Consider the following 15,191-nt stretch of genomic DNA (forward strand, 5'->3'; position numbering starts at 1 on the left):
TCATATGCAAATGTTACCACAGCTATGTGTTAATCATATGCGCTAACATATCATGTACATCACTGTCTGCTTTGAAACAACATATTAATTTGAATAGACCTGTGATTGACAGTCACCTGGAAGAGTTGCATGGTTGTTTAAAACATATCTTCTTGTTAACTTTTAGACTCAAATTCTGCTTAAATCAAGCCTTACTAGTAAACTAAAACTAACATTGTATCCTAAGAATATTCATGATTGTATACAACAAAAAAATAAAGTACTTCTTATTTTCAAAAACAGCCTTTTTGCAGAGCACTCCGACCTGATAAATCACTATACTGAAGTGTGATTTGTTTACTGAAATTAGCCATCTTTATTTTACAGTTTAAAACAATATTAGTAGATTTATCAACATAACATAATTTTGTTATGGCCACAAGTTGTTCACATTAATTTATCTCTTCAATGAAACTCATCTTATTGTGTTTTTGACATATTTTTTACCTTGACCGTATCATCAAAGATGGGAAAAATGTCTGTAATCGTCATTGGCGCCATTGTTGTTAATAATTGTTGTGTACATAATAACTTTACTAATTCTATTCCAAACTGTATCAAACTTTGTCACTTAATTCATCAGTATAAAATCTGCCCTTAGTGCGAACGACAGATGTCCTGTGTGAAAATATGATTCAAAAAATGAGAAAGTAGTAGTCTGATAAAAAATCGTGAATGTTTCTACTTGTCTGATTATTGGTGATACACATTCAAATGTCGCTAGTTGGCTTCTTCTTGAAATAGAACACTCTGAATTCATATTTATTAAACTGGTCACCATCAGTTTATTTGATATTTTTCTGATTCACTTTTCAGCTAGCTAGCTCATTCTCTTTTATTACATTTATTCTACAGTGATTAGAACAATGTGAAATCCTTTTTTAAAGGGTATAGTTGTGACGAACTGTTATTTTGTTGTTGATAAAAAATAGTTTTACCCATAATTCAATATGATTCTCCTCTCTGTTTTAAATTTATTCAGAGTAAATCGAATCAGTAATTCATTAATTAATACTATTCAAAGTAATTCAAAATTTTAGTATAAAAACAAATCCCTCATCTCAGAAAAAATAATGCTGCATTTAGACACAAACAGAATCATGAAACATGCAAGATAACAGAAAATCTTAGCTGGTATTTTTTACAGGTATCTCTGTCAAAAATTAATGATTTACTGAGACAAATATAAACTACCTCATTATATTCATTGTGTGATGTCTGTATTATTTGAAGAGTAAAAAGCGCCCTCAAGGGATAACTATCATGTTGCAAGCTCTGCTTTGTATGCAAATCATCTTCAGACTTGAAGTATGTACTTTGTATCTAAAAATAGTTAGTTGGTGTCTAGTGGAGAAAGAAGTCAACAGTACTGTTGTCTCATGAGAATCTACATCTTTGCAGTGTTTTTTCTGTGTATTTTTATAATCCTTACTTTAATAGCAGTGTTCAGCCGAGCCTTCAGTCAGCTCATAGTAAGAGATAGATGACATACATGTACCGAATTCTGTCGTAAATTGGCCCATCCAAAAAATCGCTCTTGGCGATTTCATGGCTGGTGGGCCCTAATTTGGAGTTCAAAATTTCAAATAATGATCATCAAACATTTTTTGGAAAAATCCACCTACGCCGACTTTCAACGCTGGCAGTTGGACCGCTCAAGACAAAAGAAACTGTTGTAAAAGCTAATCTAAAATTTGATACATTTTTTTCTTGTTGCTACAGTTAATGTTCTATGCACAGCAAGGGTTCCCAGATAAAGAAGATGCTGAATTAAAAAGTAGACCGCTGGTACAAATACAATTTTTTTATTTTTTATTTTATTGGTAACAAAAGTATATTCTAAAAGAAGTTTCAAATAAATATAAACACGACTGCATTGCTTAGTAGCAAATCATCACGGTAGTGCAATTCAGTCATGCTGCATTTCACAATTGTTGATTAATACTTAGTAGTGATTATATTAACGGACAAAAAATAAATTTATTGAAGCGAATGATTCCGGTTGCATATAATGCTCGATGCAGTAGGATATCTGCCATGTTTTTGCTCTTAATCGAGTTGACCTGGGGAGGTATTCTTTGACCTGATAGGTGAAATCCTTAATTAACCAATCAAAATGATGGATGATGCCAACTCATTTAAATATGTTAATGAGTTATACCCCCTCACATATATTCTGTTCCCAATATGTGCTATGAATGATTAAAACAATGCATACAACTACAATTTTTCGTCCTGTTCAGCCAACTAGAAATTACAATCAGGGTTTTATGATAGACTGCTTTCCCACTGCTGTTTCAATCTTAAAATTTGTTTGTATTCAAAATTAATTATGATACAAACTATGAAAAAAGAAATAATGTTATATAACAAAGGACAAAGTCACCAGAGTTCAACTATGTTTTTGTTTTTTAATTCGATTTTTTAGGTAAAAAGAATATTCCATCATAATATGCTAGTTTTTTCTCTATGTAATAATAATAACCTTTATTATAACCGTAAAAAAGTTACAATTTTTTCGATTTGTAAATAATAAAAAAAATTTTTTTTTTGATATAGTGCATATAAACACCAACTCAACTACAAGTTAGTGCTAGTCTATTAGTAAAAGCATTGTTTAAGTATCTGATAACATGTCTATTAAAGTAGAGATGGCTCTGTCGTGTTAAAAATCATTTTGAATTTGTCTATGTAATTCTGTGTTGAGAAATTATTGTTTATTCTGTTAAATTGTTCATAAAGTTCTTGTCTTTCATTTGTATATATTATTATTTGACAGTGTATTATGAAATGTATTTTGTCTATATGTGAAAGTCAATTTATTCAGGTTTATTATGCTGCTTAAATCAATGAGAAAATAGTACTAATTTTGTATTTTAAAAACATACACTAGACAATTAACTGAAACTAAATCATTTTATTGATATATTGTTCATCTAATGTACATGTACAGCTTTATTTAGTACATTTTCTACACTTTGTTTGTACACAAGATTTTCCATTAATTTTTTTATCTTGAGAAGTCAACATTTGAACTATACTTACTGATATGAAAAATGGAAATTGAATCATTCATCAATTATGGTTTAAAAGACTTGATTTGATATTAAAAAATATAAACCATTCTTATCTTTTAAATGAAACAAATATTATCTCATTATCAAAACTAAAAACAATTGATGAGAAATTAAAAGAAGAGTTTACAACTGAGTGGAAAAATGAAATAAATAATGACAATAGGAAAAAATCAAATTCTAAAAATAAACTAAGAACCTACAAACTTTTTAAAACCAAAATTGAACAAGAAAACTACTTAACAATTATGAAAAACAATGAACTTCGCAAATCCTTAACAAAATTTAGACTTGGCAACCACTGTCTGAAAATTGAAACAGGCCAGCATATAGGTTTGGATTTTGAAGACAGAGTCTGCAATATGTGCGACAATGACCATGTTGAAGATGAACAACATTTTGTCATAAATTGTCCTCATTACAACGAAATAAGATCAAAACTTTACATTGTTGCTAATAAATGTATACCAAATTTTGACAAATTTAGTAATGAAAATAAATTCATATCATTACTAAGTAACGAGAAAATGTCAATTCCTTTAGTGCAATATTTAAAAAACTGTTTTAATACAAGACAGCAGCACCTACATAAACTAAGCCAGTAACACATTCCTTGTATACAAATTTGCCTTTTTTTTTTTTTTTTTAATGCTTTTTTGTTCCCTTACTTTTTATGTAGTTATTTTTCTTTTACTAATATTTGATTTGTAACCCTTTTCATCCCCTCCGGGGGATGTTGTGTGTTAATAAATAAATAAATATAAATAAATAAATTAGGATTGCAAATTTCATTTCATACGAATTCTTCTTTTTTTCATTTTCCATGTACCGGTAATTTGATTTGATGATATCCACCACTAGATTTGGTATGTAATTTAATTATATTTCAATATGTTTGTGACTATATTGCTCAGTATGAGATACTTTTTATCAGTGTGTGCACTTACAACATTAAATGTGAAAGCATTATGAGTGATCCATTTATCCCTTACCTATGCCCATTCAAATACATGGAAAATACACACCAATTCAAATACATAGGGGACCTATATGCTCATTCGGGAATCCATACCTATTCAAATACACATGTGGGAACACATTCTAATAGAACAATTTTAGATTAAATATATACATGTATGTTTCTTGGTTAATAAAACAGCTTTTAAATTCATAATAAGAACAATATTGTCACAGCAGATTGCAAGCTAGTGCAGATCCATGTGTAACATTTGTTTTCATGTTGGATAAATAATTGTCAAAAATGTAAACAATGATGTCACAGTGCGCTGGCCTGTGGTGAATGTTGAATACCATCCTGGATTCCAGGGTTGAATATTGTATTGCCCCAATCAGGCATGGTTGCTAGATCTGTGCTTCAGGGCTCAATTATTTTGACTTCTGTGTGACAACTGACGATAAGGCAGGTATTTCTCATGGTCGTATGTTCTGCTATGGAAGCTGATTAGTTTAGATAAAATAAGTAATCAATATACCTGGGTACATGATACAAATGTGCTCACCTCGCATCAGGGAGCAATAATTGATTCAGTTATAACTAACTTCCCATTCAGTATAAAATAAGTTAAAGAACTTTTTAGCAAAGACCTCCAAAACTTGTGTGGTGGCTGGTTTCAATGGGTGCTACAGTGTTTTATGTGTATACATCACATGAGACCCTAATCAAACACAAAGATGCAATTACGTTCTGGATGCATATACACTCACTTCTCTTTGATTCATCAAACTCATACATGATTCAACATACTTAAGCAATCAATCAGTCATGCATCATTTCTTCACTATCACAAACCTTGAATTTTTGAAGGAAATGGTGGCCACTGATGAGATGCTGAATTGTTCGAGTAACAGAAATCAAGTTACGAAAACATTGAGTTACAAAAACGACCCTGCCCATATTTCAGAAACCACTTTTGCAAAACCATGTCTACATTTTGTAGCTCAAACTTTAATTAACAGTTAACTGTATGTTGCCTAGTAACTCAAATTTCTGTTAATTGGTGATCTTGCCACTGATCGGTGTTCTCAGAAAATGTTGGTTTATACTTCTCTTTGTCTTGCATCTTCCTCTTTTAAGTATTCATAATTGTTTGGTGGTAATTGTCATTTTATGTTAAAATCATGTGAATTGGTGTACCGGGTACCTCTTGAAATTTGGATTTCACCTGCAAGGTTTGGCTGGAACAACCTACCTATGTTTACCAGGTGAACATTTCGTTCATTAAACTTGATCAATACGATAATTGTGTTTTAGGAATTTGCTGATACAGTGAATTTCCTGAAGGTATGATTATCAGTTTTTAGCTCCGCTGTCGACTTTGTCGAGCGGAGCTTATCATATGAGTGATTGTCCGTCGTCGTCGTCGTCGTCCGTCGTCGTCGTCCGTGTCAATGTTTTACTTTTTCGGCTTCTTCTTGAAAACTACAAGCCTGAATGCTTTGATACTTGGTGTATATGTACCTTGGGTAGACCTCTCTCAGATTTGTTCATTTCATGATGATATCTTCAATTCTCTAATTTTGGTGAATATTGTTGTCATTTTTAGTAAAAAGTGATATTTTCGACTTCTTGTTGAAAACTGCAAGTGCAATTGCTTTGATATTACATATATAGGTACTACATGTGGACCTCTCTCAGATTTGTTCATTTTGTAATGATATCTTTAATTCTCTAATTTTGGTGAATATTTTTGTCATTTTTGGTAAAAAGTGATATTTTCGACTTCTTGTTGAAAACCGCAAGTCCAATTGCTTTGATATTACATATATAGGTACTACATGTCGACCTCTCTCAGATTTGTTCATTTTGTAATGATATCTTCAATTCTCTAATTTTGGTGAATATTTTTGTAATTTTTGGTAAAAAGTGATATTTTCGACTTCTTGTTAAAAACCGCAAGTCCAATTGCTTTGATATTACATATATAGGTACTACATGTGGACCTCTCTCAGATTTGTTCATTTTGTAATGATATCTTTAATTCTCTAATTTCGGTGAATATTTTTGTAATTTTTGGTAAAAAGTGATATTTTCGACTTCTTGTTGAAAACCGCAAGTCCAATTGCTTTGATATTACATATATAGGTACTACATGTGGACCTCTCTCAGATTTGTTCATTTCATAATGATATCTTTAATTCTCTAATTTTGATGAATATTTTTGTAATTTTTGGTAAAAAGTGATATTTTCGACTTCTTGTTGAAAACCGCAAGTCCAATTGCTTTGATATATTATACATATAGGTACTACATGTGGACCTCTCTCAGATTTGTTCATTTTCTAATGATATCTTCTGTTCTTTAATTGCCATGTGCATTGCTAACAGCGGAGCTATCTCAGCCGACAGGCTGCTTGTTTATACGTAAAATATTTATAAATAACGGTTACAAACAGCTTGACCAATCGCAACACATATACTGTTATCGTCATATGTTTTTAGACACTCAAATGGCAACATTGCCAGTTATAAGTTGTTGGTCGGTTTGCTTTCATGTGTCTTGAGGTCGTTTCGTGATTTGAACAAGTTAAGAATGTTGAACTACAATACTAAGGGACATATTGGATATCAGTAGAAGATAAAATATTGCCATATAATATATGGTATTTAGTTACATTGTATCCTAAATGTATTTCACATGTCAGGATGTCTAATTCATTGCATAACACTAGTAAATAGAGTTGTTATCAATCCAAGCATTACCAATACGTTTCTATATTTAATGTAGCATATTATTATGGCAGATTTTTTAAGCGGTTGTCAGGTCAGGTCATTCCTTGCACGTTTCAAACCTACAGAAACAGTCATGTTTCCAAACAAGTTACTAGTATACTGTATGCATTTAGCTTCGTCTCACCCTCATAACAGTGATTTAATCAAATCTATTTGAAGCATAGCAAACCAGGCAGTACCGGATGCTAGTAAATCGACCAATGATTGATAGAAATCTGCAAATACTTACTGGTAAATTGGTGTTACCAAATGGTTTCTATATAGTCAATGAAAGAGTACACTTAGGACATGAATGAAGCCTGATGGGCTGTATGTTTTATAAATATTTATGATTTTCCATAAAGCCATTCATGTTGTCATGAAATTCACTATATTTGTGAAAAGATTGGTCATAGTTGTTATAAAAAAAAAAAATGTAATAGACCAAATATATGAAAATTATGAAATTTTTACATTATAAAACGGGAGGTAACAGGCTTTGAAATTATATAGTGCCTTCAGAATCCTAAGCTGAAACCCAATTTTAGTTATATTTTCAGTATACTTATTAATTTCTCTTTAACTTCCCACACAATTTATGTCACAGATTCATTTTATCTCCACACCAGACCAATCAAATTCACTCATACATAATAAAATCAATTGACTGAATTTGGCTGTCGGTAAATCCATTAGAAATGTCTATTGATGTATTGAGTGTTATAAATGCAGTGATTTTAATTGAAGGTTTATGCTAAGATTGACAGCGGAATTACACACCTATTATCCACAAAGCCAGTAAATAATGAAGTTATAAATCATGCAGACAATAATGGATGTGCAACCACTAAATTCGTCACATTCTGATTTTATCGCCAGGAGGGCAAAAGGAGAATGTACAATGTTAATAGATTTTTCTATTTCTTCAATAAGATGCTCTGGGTATATAAATAAAATGATTGTAGGTACAAATTTGTGAGCAAATTTAGTGAAACCTGATTTAATCATTAGAATAATTTTGCAATTCCAGTGAGTCTTTAATCATAATTTATGTGTATTAAATGCATATTTTATTTGGATATTATGAAAACTTAAAAGTATGCACGCATTTTTTTTTCAACACATGTATGATAGAAGTGACAAAATCTGTCTTGGCTACACAACCTACCATCTAAGTTTCTAGCTAATAGTGCAATACATAGCATAATTATTTGTTGCCATTTCCTGGTTTGTAAAAAACTCAAATGTCAAATCACATGCATTTTCTAGAAATGCATGTGTTGACCAGCTAATAGAAACTATATTCTGAGATTTTGTGCTTAATACTAATCGACAAACAATTGTATGAGGCAGAATGCAGTCAGATACGACAGGGAAGACCAGGTCTTGTATTTAAGGATACATTGAAATCTCTGAAATATTTACAACCTTATGCCTTGACTGAAAATTAGAGAAAAAAAGTACAATTCTCAAGCTGGTTGATCTCTGTTTTTTTTTAATATTCAAAATAGAAAATAATCAAGTTTGACTTGTATGCTATGGGGAGGTTTTGTCACCATGGAAACAAACACAGGTACCCTCAATATTCCTACAGACGGGATGTTATCTTATCAGCATTGGATAGTAATTATCATACTACCATAGTACCAAGTCAATTATTCAGTTAAAGATAAAAAACGTACATGATATCTAATTTTCTTTGGATAAATATGAATGAAGAACAACAAATGTGCTGACATTTGAAGTGATAATCATGTTTTTAAAATAAATTGGTTTCCCAAGGGATGATAAAGTGAGAATAATGAATGAACCAAATTTGTTTTTTGATCATTCCTACTACCTCCCTCGGGAAAACCAAATTTTCTGTTGAGATACAAGCATTTATTTCTCCCCGGATGAGTTGGACAGTTACTAACACGTAAAGCACAGCTACAGAAATGCTAACAGTAGATAATGTCCTGTCTTGTGGTCAAGGTTCAAGTAAAACTTTGAGGTCCAGAGGACTGAGGACATTTCATTAGAACTGAGACAGACCCTAAACAAGCTGTTGCCGTTATCAGCCTGTTTTGGGCAAAGGACGTTCATCTACATGTAGAATCAAGACCCAAAACAGGCCTCACTATCGTTAACATCCTAGTTGCTCTACTTCAATGAAGTGATACTGATAATTAACTAGTTTTAGGTGTTTTTTTCTGAAGCCCTGTTGTGTGTTGTCACTGTACAGAAGGACAATTGACCAATGAACTGAAGAAATCGCACCTGAATCATGTACATATAGTAACTTAATATATTGCATTCAAGTACAAATTACCTGCTTAGCTCATTTAGTTGAGTGACCATGCATCCATACAGCTCGATCTAGAAATCATTGGTTCAAATGCAGGGTGATGCTGCCCAAAAAATCGCCTATTTTTAAATAGTGAAGGGGATAAGATCGATGTTGTACTCTTCATTATAATAATTGGGTCATTCGAAAACAACCTCATACTGAAAAACAGTAGTTTTCTGGTAAATGGTCTTTGGTGAACAGGTATTGGTGAAATGGTAACAAAGAAACTACATTGTAATAGACTGGTACTTTCCTAGTAAATGCTGAATGAAAACTGTCCATTATCAAATGTTAGCAGACCATAAGAACAATAGATACAAGCCAAAAAATAGTATTTAACATTAGCATCCAAGTTACCATACTTTAACAAACTAATACTTCAAATTTGGCATGTTTTAGATTGTTTTTCTGCAGCACAGGTTGTACCAAAAAGTAGTTATTATAAAAATATTTTTTTTAAATAATTTAAAGTCAAAAGGAACTATTCATATTACTGAGTGTTCATTGTTTGTTATCCATTATACATTGGCTTTGATCTTTTCCAAGAAGGTATCATGGATTTTGTTCATTTTGTGATGAAAACTCTTAATTTTAGTGAATATTTTTGTCATTTTGAGTAAAAAATGATAATTTATACATGTATGTAGGTACGTTTGGTGTACTTCTTTCAGATTCTGTGATTATATTGTAGATCCGATTGCTTTCAGACTATATGCATTATCAACAGGGGAGCTATCCTGGGGGCTTTTTTCCCCCAGAAATATTAAATTAAATGTCAACTAGGCAATATTACACAGATGGAATGTCAAAATATAATTGTTTTTGTTGTTCAATACTCCATACTTGTGGATGTGGGAAATTGGTTTTTGAGTATAGCCACTCTATACTGTTTTTATATTATTGGGGGACTTATAATTCGATCTCCGTCCGTCCGGAGTCATATTCCTGAACCTTATGGACCAAATCCATTCATTGTTTGCATGTGCCTAGTACTTTATCTGGAACATGTGCACATGCAGTGGTTAACTGATTTAATTCAAGATGGCTGACCGGCAGTCATTTTGTTTTTTGAAAATGTGGTATCTTATGCATGCTTTGTGAGTTTTTGTTCAAATTTGGTACATAAATTGTACATATTAGATTACGATATATGTGCATGACAATTTGTTTTACAATCGAATCAAAGATGGCCAACTGGTGGTCATCTTGCTTTTTGACCATACTACTATAATATCTCCAAGGCTTACGGATCTTTTTCATTCATATTTGGCATATACATCATAAATATTCGAATACATGTCCATGTCAGTTTGTTTCATAATCAGATAAAAGATGGCCAACTAGCGACCATCTTACTTTTTGTGAAATGTGGTACTAGTATCTTGGACTGGATTTGTCAGTTTTCATTCAAATTTGATACAAACTTTATACATGTTGAGATACATGTCCGCGATTGGTTTCATGTTCGCATCCAAAATGACCAACTGGCAGCCATCTTGTTTTTTCAAAATGTATCATTGACATGGGTTTTTCACTTCAAATTATATATGTTAGGATACATGTCTGATGACAATTACATGTAGTTTCACATTTGGATCAAAGATGGTTGACTGCTTACAATCTTGCTTTTTGACTTTACTACTATATCTCTGTACATGAGCATGAACAAAGGAAATTCAGTTTTGATACAAAAAATGCATAAACAACATATTCTATTTAATTTCTGACCATATATTTTGATTTTGAAAGAGTAATTTAATATATTTTTTAAGTTTCTGTTGATACTAGACCAGCAAATTATTCACTCTCAATTACTAACTATGCTTTTGGTCCATGTTACTTTGTCTTTGGCGCTGATTTTGTCTACAGTATTGAGTATTGAACAATCAATATTAAAAAATGATGTTTTCATCCATATTGCATCTTTAAAATGTATTTTTTTCAGTGAACTACAACTGTCTTTATGACCTTCATGTTATACGAATGGTATATTTATATCTTTATATATTTCAAAATACAAAAAAACCTCAGATCTATATTTTTCACACACTTTGTTTTGTACTGAGTCATACATTTACATGTCTGACGATAGGTTAAATGAGTCAGGTATCATTTTAATAGTTGTTTTTGAATGAAACAGTAAACAACATCTTCACAGTACTTTAATGTCTCTGGACAACTGAAGCCGGATCCATGACACTGTTGTTATTACCGGTAATATTAAAATATTTGACCCAGCTGCATCCGAACATATATACTGACAGTGTGGTCTCTAACAGGACTGATTTGTAGAAATCAAAATGAGTCAAAATGAAATCCCCAAAATCAAGTTGACTTAGTTTGTTGACTGCTGGGAAGCTCAATCTTAGAAAGAAAAAAAAATTGTATGTGACATATTACAAATTTCATGACTATAATAAGAGATTTTTCAAGATCGCCAAAGCAATGTATGATTTTCCGTTGCGTCAACGATGCGCCAGTGAATTAGCACAATTAGTACTGTAAAGTACTATTTTCGCTGGAATTAATTTTCACTGAAAAGGCTTTTTGAGTGTTTTGTATGGAATTTATTTTCACTGATTTTTGACGAGTTGATTGTGAAATATAGGAAAAAAGGTATATTCGCAGGATTTTATTTATCACTGAATCAGCCCTTCGCGAAAATAAATTCCAAGCGAAAATAAAGTATTTTACAGTAGCATCACATGCAGGAAGTCTGTGTGCTTCAGTGATTTGTTATATTGGCTTAGAAGACACACTGCTCACTGTATACAGTAATATAGTGTCCAAGCCGATTGGTTTTCAGTCAAATCATATTTGAAAATCTCAGATTTGTTGCAATGCTCCCCTAAGTAGATCACCATTGGTGGACCATTAACAGAATTGAATCCCACTGTGCCTAAGTTAATTATAAACTATTGCTTGCAACACTTTTTAGCTCTGCTGTTGACGTAGATTTTATAGCTATTTGTCTGGTATTTATTTAGGAATTGAAATTTCATGCCTATCCAATTATCTTAGGGTTGGGGGTTAACAATGTCATATGGCACAAACACCAATGTTTTGGTTGATTAAATGTTCACAATATTATTCAGGTCAACTACAATGACATTATTCGTATTTCTAAAGCATATTAATAATAAAAGTTTGTATCCAGTTTTCTCAGTATGTGAGCAAATCATGCCATTGAACCATTCATCTGTTATACCTGTTGTGAATTGAATCTGTGAATATCTGTAATTAAACTTGTTTCATCCAGTAAAAGTAAACAAACTGCGTATATTCTCTGACACAAACATTGTCAAATAATTAAAAACGTTCACAAACTGTGAATGCCTGTCTTTTTAATTTGTGTTCAATCAGAATACTCACTAGATGTTTTTTTAGTTTGAACTGCTCAGTAGATGTCAACTTATTGGTGGCATGTACCCATCCATAGTTAACAGTTGGAGGAACAAAGTGAGCTCTCCTAATAAAACAATGTCTTTCTTCAGGTATATTAATAAGATTGTTTCTACCATTGATAGTGAGTATGCGTGGATGAATATGCATTATATATCCATTTATATGTGCTAGAGGGACACACAGCTGCAGTTAATGAATACTTTTATTAAATAAAAACAGTCATTTCAAAGCCAAAATGACCTTGTTTGTACTAAATTATGCATGTTTCATTCATTAACTTTGACACATTAATTGTAGTAATTATGGTGTCATGTGACATATAGAACACATGTATAATATGTCGTTTGTTTACACTACCCTTCAATCTGTGGTGGTGAAATTCACTCTGCAGTATTTCTTTATGCTCGAATGTCGGAATAATTATCTACTTGTATACTATTAATCATTTGCAATCGTCAAGTTTTCTTGTAATCAACCTTTTTCGGTAGGTGTTATTTTATAGTTATATTTTGTATAAGCATATCTGTATAATTACGATAGGTTTGGTGGTGACATACACATAAATCCTTGCTGTTTGTCTGGCTGGACAAGAGAAAGGTGTCAGTTTACAACATGATTATCACTTCCTAGAAACCACTGGACCATATTATTGTTAATATCATACTTTTCTTTCTTGGAACTGATTTATTTGAAACTGTACCATTTAAAATGTATCATCTTTTATTTTAATAATTTAAAAAAACAAATATCTGTGTGATAAATTGTAACTTGCTAGTTGGTTAGACCATTTTTTGTCTACTCCTGATATTGTACATACATGCCTGCATATGAATGGAATAAATAATTACTGGTTGCCTCTATTTAATAGCAATTTATTTTGTTTTGAGAAAAGACATGTGAATATTTTTTTTAGTCCCCGTTCGGACGAAGTCCGAAAACGGGGACTTATAATTCAGTCTCCGTCCGTCCGTGTGTCCGTGCGTCCGTCCGGAGTCATATCTCAGAATCCCTTGGACCGATTCCGTTCATTCTTTGCATGTGCCTAGTACTTTATGTGGGACATATGCACATGCAGTGGTTTAGTGAATCGATTCAAAATGGCCGACTGGCAGCCATCTTGTTTTTTGAAAATGTTGTATTTTGGACATGCTTTGTCAGTTTTCATTCAAACTTGGTACATAGATTATACATGTTAGGATACATGTTCATGATGATTTATTTCACAATTGGATCAAAGATGGCCGACTGGCAGCCATCTTGTTTTTTGAAAATGTTGTATTTTGGACATGCTTTGTCAGTTTTCATTCAAATTTAGTACATAGATCATACATGTTTATAGGATACATGTCCCCGACCGTCTGTGAGTTCCTGAGTCTGTCTGTCCGTGTGTCCGTCTGTCCGTGCATCAGTCTATCCAACGTCATATTTCAGAATCCTGTGGACCGATTCCGTTCATTCTTTGCATGTGCCTAGTACCTTATGTGGGACATATGCACATGCAGTGGTTTAGCGATTCGATTCAAAATGGCCGACTGGCAGCCATCTTGTTTTTTGAAAATGTTGTATTTTGGACATGCTTTGTCAGTTGTCATTCAAACTTGGTACATAGATTATACATGTTAGAATACATGTCCATGACGATTTATTTCGCAATTGGATCAAAGATGGTCGACTGGCAGGCATCTTGTTTTTGTTTTTTTATGCAGTACTTTATACATCTTACAATGCATGTCCATGACAATTTGTTTCAAAGAATGGCCGATTGACAGCCATCTGACTTTTTGGCCTTACTACTATATTTCCACAATTTATGTACCATTTCCATTCGTATTTGGCACATACATCAATCATACATATCAGTGTGTTTCATAATCAGATCAAAGATGGCTGAATAACGGCTGTTTATATTTTGGCCATATTACTATGACACGAAACACGTGTTTTGATGTAAATAAACAATCTGTTGTATACGCCACTTGGAACTCAAGTTTCAAGGACACGCTCGCGACAGCCCCTCCGCTTTAATATGACGGGGACTGTGTTATTTTCAATGACTTGTTATAGTATTGATACTGGTGAACTCTGCGGTGGAACTCTTCTTGTTTCTTTGTGTATTGAATACTTTTTGGACAAGACAATGTGCATTAAAACTTACATAAAAAATGATTTTACGCAACTAGATGTTTAGCCAACATTGATTTATTGTTTGAAAGAAAATTACTTCCCTTTATGTAGATAAATGAAATAGTCTCTTTGGTCATTGTGATGTTAACTATAATAACCATTTTCCCCTTAACATTGATTAATGCACTAGGTCAACATGTCTGTTCAGATATTGTTGTTGATTATTTTGTCATTAATCTTCCTAAGATTTCCCTAATGTGGTTGTAGTAACTGGAGTGATTTTATCTACTCAATGAACACAGTTTTTGGAGGTTAAAATGAATGTCCACCGTTCCCAGACAGGCAATTTTACTTGGACAGCAAATTGCAGAAATTGCTCGTCCCTGTGGAATACAGATTTAACTTTTTACTCACTTGCCAAATGTTGCAAGTTGCAATTGCAGATAACAAAATGTTGCTTTTAGCGATTTAAAAAAAAATCTCATCTCCTG

General features: G+C 32.4%; 1 protein-coding gene across 1 annotated transcript in view; it reads left to right on the plus strand.

Moving 5' to 3' along the window:
* The window catches only part of LOC102803250 (adenylate cyclase type 2-like), a 121,619-nt gene that overhangs the window by 47,204 nt on the left and 59,224 nt on the right, over positions 1-15,191 (plus strand). The gene's annotated exons all lie outside the window — the stretch shown is intronic.

The sequence above is a fragment of the Saccoglossus kowalevskii genome, chromosome 6 (genome assembly GCF_978046115.1).
Source record: "Saccoglossus kowalevskii chromosome 6, keSacKowa6.1, whole genome shotgun sequence".
Taxonomy (NCBI): Eukaryota; Metazoa; Hemichordata; class Enteropneusta; family Harrimaniidae; genus Saccoglossus; species Saccoglossus kowalevskii.